This window comes from Nothobranchius furzeri, unplaced genomic scaffold, assembly GCF_043380555.1.
Source record: "Nothobranchius furzeri strain GRZ-AD unplaced genomic scaffold, NfurGRZ-RIMD1 Scf024, whole genome shotgun sequence".
NCBI classification, from domain to species: domain Eukaryota; kingdom Metazoa; phylum Chordata; class Actinopteri; order Cyprinodontiformes; family Nothobranchiidae; genus Nothobranchius; species Nothobranchius furzeri.
In genome coordinates, this window is record NW_027223041.1 from 419488 (window position 1) to 432783 (window position 13296).

Below are 13296 nucleotides of genomic sequence, written 5' to 3' on the forward strand. Positions count from 1 at the left end.
CACCAGGCCCGGTGACCTTTGGGACATGGTTTGACCCCCTATAGGAATGTGCGATCATCATGAAATGTTCAGATCACTTACAACTCAATAGATTCTACCTTCTTGTAACGTTTCAGCCTTATTGGACCTTGTTTTCACCTAAATGAACCCAGAATGATGTGAAATTGTGCTTCATGCAACATAATTCTGGGTGCCATTTACAAACCATAAGTGCTAATGACTCCATTCCTTTTTGTGGTTGTAGGGGCTGTTGGTTGGAGTACATTAAAACAAACCTGATCTCTCTAGGACATTCAGAAGCCAAGTTATAAGCCCACAAATGTGTAACTGGACTACTTCTTTAAATTGACACCAGATCCGGTGACCTTTGGGACATGGTTTGACCCCCTAAGGAAAGGGCTATCATCATGAAACGTTCAGATCACTTACAACTCAATAGATTCTACCTTCCTGTAACGTTTCAGCCTGATTGGACCTTGTTTTCACACAAATGAACCCAGAATGATGTGAAATTGTGCTTAGTGCAGCATAATTCTGGGTGCCATTTAAAAACCATAAGTGCTAATGACTCCATTCCTTTTTGAGGTTGTAGGGGATGTTGATTGGAGTACACTAAAACAAACCTGATCTCTCTAGGACATTCAGAAGCCAAGTTATAAGCCCACCAATGTGTAACCGGACTACTTCTTTAAATTGACACCAGATCCGGTGACCTTTGGGACATGGTTTGAACCCCTTAGGAAAGTGCTATCATCATGAAACGTTCAGATCACTTACAACTCAATAGATTCTACCTTCCTGTAATGTTTCAGCCTGATTGGACCTTGTTTTCACACAAATGAACCCAGAATGATGTGAAATTGTGCATTGTGCAACATAATTCTGGGTGCCATTTACAAACCATAAGTGCTAATGACTCCATTCCTTTTTGTGGTTGTAGGGGCTGTTTATTGGAGTACACTAAAACAAACCTAACCTCTCTAGGACATTCAGAAGCCAAGTTATAAGCCCACAAAGGTGTAACTGGACTACTTGTTTAAAGTGACACCAGGCCCGGTGACCTTTGGGACATGGTTTTACCCCCTATAAGAATGTGCGATCATCTTGAAACGTTCAGATCACTTACAACTCAATAGATTCTACCTTCTTGTAGCGTTTCAGCCTGATTGGACCTTGTTTTCACACAAATGGACCCAGAATGATGTGAAATTGTGCTTCGTGCAACATAATTCTGGGTGCCATTTACAAACCATAAGTGCTAATGACTCCATTCCTTTTGTGGTTGTAGGGGCTGTTGATTGGAGTACATTAAAACAAACCTGATCTCTCTAGGACATTCAGAAGCCAAGTTATAAGCCCACAAAGGTGTAACCGGACTACTTCTTTAAAGTGACACCAGGTCCGGTGACCTTTGGGACATGGTTTGACCCCCTTAGGAAAGTGCTATCATCATGAAACGTTCAGATCACTTACAACTCAATAGATTCTAACTTCTTGTAGCGTTTCAGCCTGATTGGACCTTGTTTTCACACAAATGAACCCAGAATGATGTGAAATTGTGCTTCGTGCAACATAATTCTGGGTGCCATTTACAAACCATAAGTGCTAATGACTCCATTCCTTTTTGTGGTTGTAGGGGCTGTTGATTGGAGTACATTAAAACAAACCTGATCTCTCTAGGACATTCAGAAGCCAAGTTATAAGCCCACAAATGTGTAACTGGACTACTTCTTTAAATTGACACCAGATCCGGTGACCTTTGGGACATGGTTTGACCCCCTTAGGAAAGTGATATCATGATGAACCGTTCAGATCACTTACAACTCAATAGATTCTACCTTCCTGTAACGTTTCAGCCTGATTGGACCTTGTTTTCACACAAATGAACCCAGAATGATGTGAAATTGTGCTTCGTGCAACATAATTCTGGGTGCCATTTACAAACCTTAAGTGCTAATGACTCCATTCCTTTTTGTGGTTGTAGGGGCTGTTGATTGGAGTACACTAAAACAAACCTGATCTCTCTAGGACATTCAGAAGCCAAGTTATAAGCCCACAAATGTGTAACTGGATTACTTCTTTAAATTGACACCAGATCCGGTGACCTTTGGGACATGGTTTGACCCCCTTAGGAAAGTGCTATCATCATGAAACGTTCAGATCACTTACAACTCAATAGATTCTACCTTCCTGTAACGTTTCAGCCTGATTGGACCTTGTTTTCACACAAATGAACCCAGAATGATGTGAAATTGTGCTTCGTGCAACATAATTCTCGGTGCCATTTAAAAACCATAAGTGCTAATGACTCCATTCCTTTTTGAGGTTGTAGGGGCTGTTGATTGGAGTACACTAAAACAAACCTGATCTCTCTAGGACATTCAGAAGCCAAGTTATAAGCCCTCAAAGGTGTAACTGGACTACTTCTTTAAAGTGACACCAGGCCCGGTGACCTTTGGGACATGGTTTGACCCCCTATAGGAATGTGCGATAATCACGAAACGTTCAGATCACTTACAACTCAATAGATTCTACCTTCTTGTAACGTTTCAGCCTGATTGGACCTTGTTTTCACACAAATGGACCCAGAATGATGTGAAATTGTGCTTCGTGCAACATAATTCTGGGTGCCATTTACAAACCATAAGTGCTAATGACTCCATTCCTTTTTGTGGTTGTAGGGGCTGTTGATTGGAGTACACTAAAACAAACCTTACCTCTCTAGGACATTCAGAAGCCAAGTTATAAGCCCACAAATGTGTAACTGGACTACTTCTTTAAAGAGACACCAGGCCCGGTGACCTTTGGGACATGGTTTTACCCCCTATAGGAATGTGCGATCATCTTGAAACGTTCAGATCACTTACAACTCAATAGGATCTACCTTCTTGTAGCGTTTCAGCCTGATTGGACCTTGTTTTCACACAAATGGACCCAGAATGATGTGAAATTGTGCTTCGTGCAACATAATTCTGGGTGCCATTAAAAAACCATAAGTGCTAATGACTCCATTCCTTTTTGTGGTTGTAGGGGCTGTTGATTGGAGTATACTAAAACAAACCTGATCTCTCTAGGACATTCAGAAGCCAAGTTATAAGCCCACAAATGTGTAACTGGACTACTTCTTTAAAGAGACACCAGGCCCGGTGACCTTTGGGACATGGTTTTACCCCCTATAGGAATGTGCGATCATCTTGAAACGTTCAGATCACTTACAACTCAATAGATTCTACCTTCCTGTAACGTTTCAGCCTGATTGGACCTTGTTTTCACACAAATGAACCCAGAATGATGTGAAATTGTGATTCGTGCAACATAATTCTGGGTGCCATTAAAAAACCATAAGTGCTAATGACTCCATTCCTTTTTGTGGTTGTAGGGGCTGTTGATTGGGATATAATAAAACAAACCTGATCTCTCTAGGACATTCAGAAGCCAAGTTATAAGCCCACAAAGGTGTAACTGTACTACTTCTTTAAATTGACACCAGATCCTGTGACCTTTGGGACATGGTTTGACCCCCTTAGGAAAGTGCTATCATCATGAAACGTTCAGATCACTTACAACTCAATAGATTCTACCTTCCTGTAACGTTTCAGCCTGATTGGACCTTGTTTTCACACAAATGAACCCAGAATGATGTGAAATTGTGCTTCGTGCAACATAATTCTGGGTGCCATTTACAAACCTTAAGTGCTAATGACTCCATTCCTTTTTGTGGTTGTAGGGGCTGTTGATTGGAGTACACTAAAACAAACCTGATCTCTCTAGGACATTCAGAAGCCAAGTTATAAGCCCACAAATGTGTAACTGGATTACTTCTTTAAATTGACACCAGATCCGGTGACCTTTGGGACATGGTTTGACCCCCTTAGGAAAGTGCTATCATCATGAAACGTTCAGATCACTTACAACTCAATAGATTCTACCTTCCTGTAACGTTTCAGCCTGATTGGACCTTGTTTTCACACAAATGAACCCAGAATGATGTGAAATTGTGCTTCGTGCAACATAATTCTGGGTGCCATTTAAAAACCATAAGTGCTAATGACTCCATTCCTTTTTGAGGTTGTAGGGGCTGTTGATTGGAGTACACTAAAACAAACCTGATCTCTCTAGGACATTCAGAAGCCAAGTTATAAGCCCTCAAAGGTGTAACTGGACTACTTCTTTAAAGTGACACCAGGCCCGGTGACCTTTGGGACATGGTTTGACCCCCTATAGGAATGTGCGATAATCACGAAACGTTCAGATCACTTACAACTCAATAGATTCTACCTTCTTGTAACGTTTCAGCCTGATTGGACCTTGTTTTCACACAAATGGACCCAGAATGATGTGAAATTGTGCTTCGTGCAACATAATTCTGGGTGCCATTTACAAACCATAAGTGCTAATGACTCCATTCCTTTTTGTGGTTGTAGGGGCTGTTGATTGGAGTACACTAAAACAAACCTTACCTCTCTAGGACATTCAGAAGCCAAGTTATAAGCCCACAAATGTGTAACTGGACTACTTCTTTAAAGAGACACCAGGCCCGGTGACCTTTGGGACATGGTTTTACCCCCTATAGGAATGTGCGATCATCTTGAAACGTTCAGATCACTTACAACTCAATAGGATCTACCTTCTTGTAGCGTTTCAGCCTGATTGGACCTTGTTTTCACACAAATGGACCCAGAATGATGTGAAATTGTGCTTCGTGCAACATAATTCTGGGTGCCATTAAAAAACCATAAGTGCTAATGACTCCATTCCTTTTTGTGGTTGTAGGGGCTGTTGATTGGAGTATACTAAAACAAACCTGATCTCTCTAGGACATTCAGAAGCCAAGTTATAAGCCCACAAATGTGTAACTGGACTACTTCTTTAAAGAGACACCAGGCCCGGTGACCTTTGGGACATGGTTTTACCCCCTATAGGAATGTGCGATCATCTTGAAACGTTCAGATCACTTACAACTCAATAGATTCTACCTTCCTGTAACGTTTCAGCCTGATTGGACCTTGTTTTCACACAAATGAACCCAGAATGATGTGAAATTGTGCTTCGTGCAACATAATTCTGGGTGCCATTAAAAAACCATAAGTGCTAATGACTCCATTCCTTTTTGTGGTTGTAGGGGCTGTTGATTGGGATATAATAAAACAAACCTGATCTCTCTAGGACATTCAGAAGCCAAGTTATAAGCCCACAAAGGTGTAACTGTACTACTTCTTTAAATTGACACCAGATCCTGTGACCTTTGGGACATGGTTTGACCCCCTTAGGAAAGTGCTATCATCATGAAACGTTCAGATCACTTACAACTCAATAGATTCTACCTTCCTGTAACATTTCAGCCTGATTGGACCTTGTTTTCACACAAATGAACCCAGAATGATGTGAAATTGTGCTTCGTGCAACATAATTCTGGGTGCCATTTAAAAACCATAAGTGCTAATGACTCCATTCCTGTTTGAGGTTGTAGGGGCTGTTGTTTGGAGTACACTAAAACAAACCTGATCTCTCTAGGACATTCAGAAGCCAAGTTATAAGCCCACAAATGTGTAACTGGACTACTTCTTTAAATTGACACCAGATCAGGTGACCTTTGGGACATGGTTTGACCCCCTTAGGAAAGTGCTATCATCCTGAAACGTTCAGATCACTTACAACTCAATAGATTCTACCTTCCTGTAACGTTTCAGCCTGATTGGACCTTGTTTTCACACAAATGAACCCAGAATGATGTGAAATTGTGCTTCGTGCAACATAATTCTGGGTGCCATTTACAAACCATAAGTGCTAATGACTCCATTCCTTTTTGTGGTTGTAGGGGCTGTTGATTGGAGAACACTAAAACAAACCTAACCTCTCTAGGACATTCAGAAGCCAAGTTATAAGCCCACAAAGGTGTAACTGGACTACTTCTTTAAAGTGACACCAGGCCCGGTGACCTTTGGGACATGGTTTTACCCCTATAGGAATGTGCGATCATCTTGAAACGTTCAGATCACTTACAACTCAATAGATTCTACCTTCTTGTAGAGTTTCAGCCTGATTGGGCCTTGTTTTCACACAAATGGACCCAGAATGATGTGAAATTGTGCTTCATGCAACATAATTCTGGGTGCCATTTACAAGCCTTAAGTGCTAATGACTCCATTCCTTTTTGTGGTTGTAGGGGCTGTTGATTGGAGTACACTAAAACAAACCTGATCTCTCTAGGACATTAAGAAGCCAAGTTATAAGCCCACAAATGTGTAACTGGATTACTTCTTTAAATTGACACCAGATCCGGTGACCTTTGGAAAATGGTTTGACCCCCTTAGGAATGTGTGATCATCATGAAACGTTCAGATCACTTACAACTCAATAGATTCTACCTTCCTGTAACGTTTCAGCCTGATTGGACCTTGTTTTCACACAAATGAACCCAGAATGATGTGAAATTGTGCTTCGTGCAACATAATTCTGGGTGCCATTTACAAACCATAAGTGCTAATGACTCCATTCCTTTTTGTGGTTGTAGGGGCTGTTGATTGGAGTACACTAAAACAAACCTAACCTCTCTAGGACATTCAGAAGCCAAGTTATAAGCCCACAAATGTGTAACTGGACTACTTCTTTAAAGAGACACCAGGCCCGGTGACCTTTGGGACACCGTTTTACCCCCTATAGGAATGTGCGATCATCTTGAAACGTTCAGATCACTTACAACTCAATAGGTTCTACCTTCTTGTAGCGTTTCAGCCTTATTGGACCTTGTTTTCACACAAATGGACCGAGAATGATGTGAAATTGTGCTTCGTGCAACATAATTCTGGGTGCCATTTACAAACCTTAAGTGCTAATGACTCCATTCCTTTTTGTGGTTGTAGGGGCTGTTGATTGGAGTACACTAAAACAAACCTGATCTCTCTAGGACATTCAGAAGCCAAGTTATAAGCCCACAAATGTGTAACTGGACTACTTCTTTAAAATTGACACCAGATCCAGTGACCTTTGGGACATGGTTTGACCCCCTTAGGAAAGTGCTATCATCATGAAATGTTCAGATCCCTTACAACTCAATAGATTCTACCTTCCTGTAACGTTTCAGCCTGATTGGACCTTGTTTTCACACAAATGGACCCAGAATGATGTGAAATTGTGCTTCGTGCAACATAATTCTGGGTGCCATTAAAAAACCATAAGTGCTAATGACTCCATTCCTTTTTGTGGTTGTAGGGGCTGTTGATTGGAGTATACTAAAACAAACCTGATCTCTCTAGGACATTCAGAAGCCAAGTTATAAGCCCACAAATGTGTAACTGGACTACTTCTTTAAAGAGACACCAGGCCCGGTGACCTTTGGGACATGGTTTTACCCCCTATAGGAATGTGCGATCATCTTGAAACGTTCAGATCACTTACAACTCAATAGATTCTACCTTCCTGTAACGTTTCAGCCTGATTGGACCTTGTTTTCACACAAATGAACCCAGAATGATGTGAAATTGTGCTTCGTGCAACATAATTCTGGGTGCCATTTAAAAACCATAAGTGCTAATGACTCCATTCCTGTTTGAGGTTGTAGGGGCTGTTGTTTGGAGTACACTAAAACAAACCTGATCTCTCTAGGACATTCAGAAGCCAAGTTATAAGCCCACAAATGTGTAACTGGACTACTTCTTTAAATTGACACCAGATCAGGTGACCTTTGGGACATGGTTTGACCCCCTTAGGAAAGTGCTATCATCCTGAAACGTTCAGATCACTTACAACTCAATAGATTCTACCTTCCTGTAACGTTTCAGCCTGATTGGACCTTGTTTTCACACAAATGAACCCAGAATGATGTGAAATTGTGCTTCGTGCAACATAATTCTGGGTGCCATTTACAAACCATAAGTGCTAATGACTCCATTCCTTTTTGTGGTTGTAGGGGCTGTTGATTGGAGAACACTAAAACAAACCTAACCTCTCTAGGACATTCAGAAGCCAAGTTATAAGCCCACAAAGGTGTAACTGGACTACTTCTTTAAAGTGACACCAGGCCCGGTGACCTTTGGGACATGGTTTTACCCCTATAGGAATGTGCGATCATCTTGAAACGTTCAGATCACTTACAACTCAATAGATTCTACCTTCTTGTAGAGTTTCAGCCTGATTGGGCCTTGTTTTCACACAAATGGACCCAGAATGATGTGAAATTGTGCTTCATGCAACATAATTCTGGGTGCCATTTACAAGCCTTAAGTGCTAATGACTCCATTCCTTTTTGTGGTTGTAGGGGCTGTTGATTGGAGTACACTAAAACAAACCTGATCTCTCTAGGACATTAAGAAGCCAAGTTATAAGCCCACAAATGTGTAACTGGATTACTTCTTTAAATTGACACCAGATCCGGTGACCTTTGGAAAATGGTTTGACCCCCTTAGGAATGTGTGATCATCATGAAACGTTCAGATCACTTACAACTCAATAGATTCTACCTTCCTGTAACGTTTCAGCCTGATTGGACCTTGTTTTCACACAAATGAACCCAGAATGATGTGAAATTGTGCTTCGTGCAACATAATTCTGGGTGCCATTTACAAACCATAAGTGCTAATGACTCCATTCCTTTTTGTGGTTGTAGGGGCTGTTGATTGGAGTACACTAAAACAAACCTAACCTCTCTAGGACATTCAGAAGCCAAGTTATAAGCCCACAAATGTGTAACTGGACTACTTCTTTAAAGAGACACCAGGCCCGGTGACCTTTGGGACACCGTTTTACCCCCTATAAGAATGTGCGATCATCTTGAAACGTTCAGATCACTTACAACTCAATAGGTTCTACCTTCTTGTAGCGTTTCAGCCTTATTGGACCTTGTTTTCACACAAATGGACCGAGAATGATGTGAAATTGTGCTTCGTGCAACATAATTCTGGGTGCCATTTACAAACCTTAAGTGCTAATGACTCCATTCCTTTTTGTGGTTGTAGGGGCTGTTGATTGGAGTACACTAAAACAAACCTGATCTCTCTAGGACATTCAGAAGCCAAGTTATAAGCCCACAAATGTGTAACTGGACTACTTCTTTAAAATTGACACCAGATCCAGTGACCTTTGGGACATGGTTTGACCCCCTTAGGAAAGTGCTATCATCATGAAATGTTCAGATCCCTTACAACTCAATAGATTCTACCTTCCTGTAACGTTTCAGCCTGATTGGACCTTGTTTTCACACAAATGGACCCAGAATGATGTGAAATTGTGCTTCGTGCAACATAATTCTGGGTGCCATTAAAAAACCATAAGTGCTAATGACTCCATTCCTTTTTGTGGTTGTAGGGGCTGTTGATTGGAGTATACTAAAACAAACCTGATCTCTCTAGGACATTCAGAAGCCAAGTTATAAGCCCACAAATGTGTAACTGGACTACTTCTTTAAAGAGACACCAGGCCCGGTGACCTTTGGGACATGGTTTTACCCCCTATAGGAATGTGCGATCATCTTGAAACGTTCAGATCACTTACAACTCAATAGATTCTACCTTCCTGTAACGTTTCAGCCTGATTGGACCTTGTTTTCACACAAATGAACCCAGAATGATGTGAAATTGTGCTTCGTGCAACATAATTCTGGGTGCCATTAAAAAACCATAAGTGCTAATGACTCCATTCCTTTTTGTGGTTGTAGGGGCTGTTGATTGGGATATAATAAAACAAACCTGATCTCTCTAGGACATTCAGAAGCCAAGTTATAAGCCCACAAAGGTGTAACTGTACTACTTCTTTAAATTGACACCAGATCCTGTGACCTTTGGGACATGGTTTGACCCCCTTAGGAAAGTGCTATCATCATGAAACGTTCAGATCACTTACAACTCAATAGATTCTACCTTCCTGTAACATTTCAGCCTGATTGGACCTTGTTTTCACACAAATGAACCCAGAATGATGTGAATTTGTGCTTCGTGCAACATAATTCTGGGTGCCATTTAAAAACCATAAGTGCTAATGACTCCATTCCTGTTTGAGGTTGTAGGGGCTGTTGTTTGGAGTACACTAAAACAAACCTGATCTCTCTAGGACATTCAGAAGCCAAGTTATAAGCCCACAAATGTGTAACTGGACTACTTCTTTAAATTGACACCAGATCAGGTGACCTTTGGGACATGGTTTGACCCCCTTAGGAAAGTGCTATCATCCTGAAACGTTCAGATCACTTACAACTCAATAGATTCTACCTTCCTGTAACGTTTCAGCCTGATTGGACCTTGTTTTCACACAAATGAACCCAGAATGATGTGAAATTGTGCTTCGTGCAACATAATTCTGGGTGCCATTTACAAACCATAAGTGCTAATGACTCCATTCCTTTTTGTGGTTGTAGGGGCTGTTGATTGGAGAACACTAAAACAAACCTAACCTCTCTAGGACATTCAGAAGCCAAGTTATAAGCCCACAAAGGTGTAACTGGACTACTTCTTTAAAGTGACACCAGGCCCGGTGACCTTTGGGACATGGTTTTACCCCTATAGGAATGTGCGATCATCTTGAAACGTTCAGATCACTTACAACTCAATAGATTCTACCTTCTTGTAGCGTTTCAGCCTGATTGGGCCTTGTTTTCACACAAATGGACCCAGAATGATGTGAAATTGTGCTTCGTGCAACATAATTCTGGGTGCCATTTACAAGCCTTAAGTGCTAATGACTCCATTCCTTTTTGTGGTTGTAGGGGCTGTTGATTGGAGTACACTAAAACAAACCTGATCTCTCTAGGACATTAAGAAGCCAAGTTATAAGCCCACAAATGTGTAACTGGATTACTTCTTTAAATTGACACCAGATCCGGTGACCTTTGGAAAATGGTTTGACCCCCTTAGGAATGTGTGATCATCATGAAACGTTCAGATCACTTACAACTCAATAGATTCTACCTTCCTGTAACGTTTCAGCCTGATTGGACCTTGTTTTCACACAAATGAACCCAGAATGATGTGAAATTGTGCTTCGTGCAACATAATTCTGGGTGCCATTTACAAACCATAAGTGCTAATGACTCCATTCCTTTTTGTGGTTGTAGGGGCTGTTGATTGGAGTACACTAAAACAAACCTAACCTCTCTAGGACATTCAGAAGCCAAGTTATAAGCCCACAAATGTGTAACTGGACTACTTCTTCAAAGAGACACCAGGCCCGGTGACCTTTGGGACACCGTTTTACCCCCTATAGGAATGTGCGATCATCTTGAAACGTTCAGATCACTTACAACTCAATAGGTTCTACCTTCTTGTAGCGTTTCAGCCTTATTGGACCTTGTTTTCACACAAATGGACCGAGAATGATGTGAAATTGTGCTTCGTGCAACATAATTCTGGGTGCCATTTACAAACCTTAAGTGCTAATGACTCCATTCCTTTTTGTGGTTGTAGGGGCTGTTGATTGGAGTACACTAAAACAAACCTGATCTCTCTAGGACATTCAGAAGCCAAGTTATAAGCCCACAAATGTGTAACTGGACTACTTCTTTAAAATTGACACCAGATCCAGTGACCTTTGGGACATGGTTTGACCCCCTTAGGAAAGTGCTATCATCATGAAATGTTCAGATCCCTTACAACTCAATAGATTCTACCTTCCTGTAACGTTTCAGCCTGATTGGACCTTGTTTTCACACAAATGAACCCAGAATAATGTGAAATTGTGCTTCGTGCAACATAATTCTGGGTGCCATTTAAAAACCATAAGTGCTAATGACTCCATTCCTTTTGGAGGTTGTAGGGGCTGTTGATTGGAGTACACTAAAACAAACCTGATCTCTCTAGGACATTCAGAAGCCAAGTTATAAGCCCTCAAAGGTGTAACTGGACTACTTCTTTAAAGTGACACCAGGCCCGGTGACCTTTGGGACATGGTTTTACCCCCTATTGGAATGTGCGATCATCTTGAAACGTTCAGATCACTTACAACTCAATAGATTCTACCTTCTTGTAGCGTTTCAGCCTGAATGGACCTTGTTTTCACACAAATGAACCCAGAATGATGTGAAATTGTGTTTCGTGCAACGTAATTCTGGGTGCCATTTACAAACCATAAGTGCTAATGACTCCATTCCTTTTTGTGGTTGTAGGGGCTGTTGATTGGAGTACATTAAAACAAACCTGATCTCTCTAGGACATTCAGAAGCAAAGTTATAAGCCCACAAAGGTGTAACTGGACTACTTCTTTGAATTGACACCAGATCCGGTGACCTTTGGGACATGGTTTGACCCCCTTAGGAAAGTGATATCATGATGAACCGTTCAGATCACTTACAACTCAATAGATTCTACCTTCCTGTAACGTTTCAGCCTGATTGGACCTTGTTTTCACACAAATGAACCCAGAATGATGTGAAATTGTGCTTCGTGCAACATAATTCTGGGTGCCATTAAAAAACCATAAGTGCTAATGACTCCATTCCTTTTTGTGGTTGTAGGGGCTGTTGATTGGAGTATACTAAAACAAACCTGATCTCTCTAGGACATTCAGAAGCCAAGTTATAAGCCCACAAATGTGTAACTGGACTACTTCTTTAAAGAGACACCAGGCCCGGTGACCTTTGGGACATGGTTTTACCCCCTATAGGAATGTGCGATCATCTTGAAACGTTCAGATCACTAACAACTCAATAGATTCTACCTTCCTGTAACATTTCAGCCTGATTGGACCTTGTTTTCACACAAATGAACCCAGAATGATGTGAAATTGTGCTTCGTGCAACATAATTCTGGGTGCCATTTAAAAACCATAAGTGCTAATGACTCCATTCCTGTTTGAGGTTGTAGGGGCTGTTGTTTGGAGTACACTAAAACAAACCTGATCTCTCTAGGACATTCAGAAGCCAAGTTATAAGCCCACAAATGTGTAACTGGACTACTTCTTTAAATTGACACCAGATCAGGTGACCTTTGGGACATGGTTTGACCCCCTTAGGAAAGTGCTATCATCATGAAACGTTCAGATCACTTACAACTCAATAGATTCTACCTTCCTGCAACGTTTCACCCTGATTGGACCTTGTTTTCACACAAATGAACCCAGAATGATGTGAAATTGTGCTTCGTGCAACATAATTCTGGGTGCCATTTACAAACCATAAGTGCTAATGACTCCATTCCTTTTTGTGGTTGTAGGGGCTGTTGATTGGAGAACACTAAAACAAACCTAACCTCTCTAGGACATTCAGAAGCCAAGTTATAAGCCCACAAAGGTGTAACTGGACTACTTCTTTAAAGTGACACCAGGCCCGGTGACCTTTGGGATATGGTTTTACCCCTATAGGAATGTGCGATC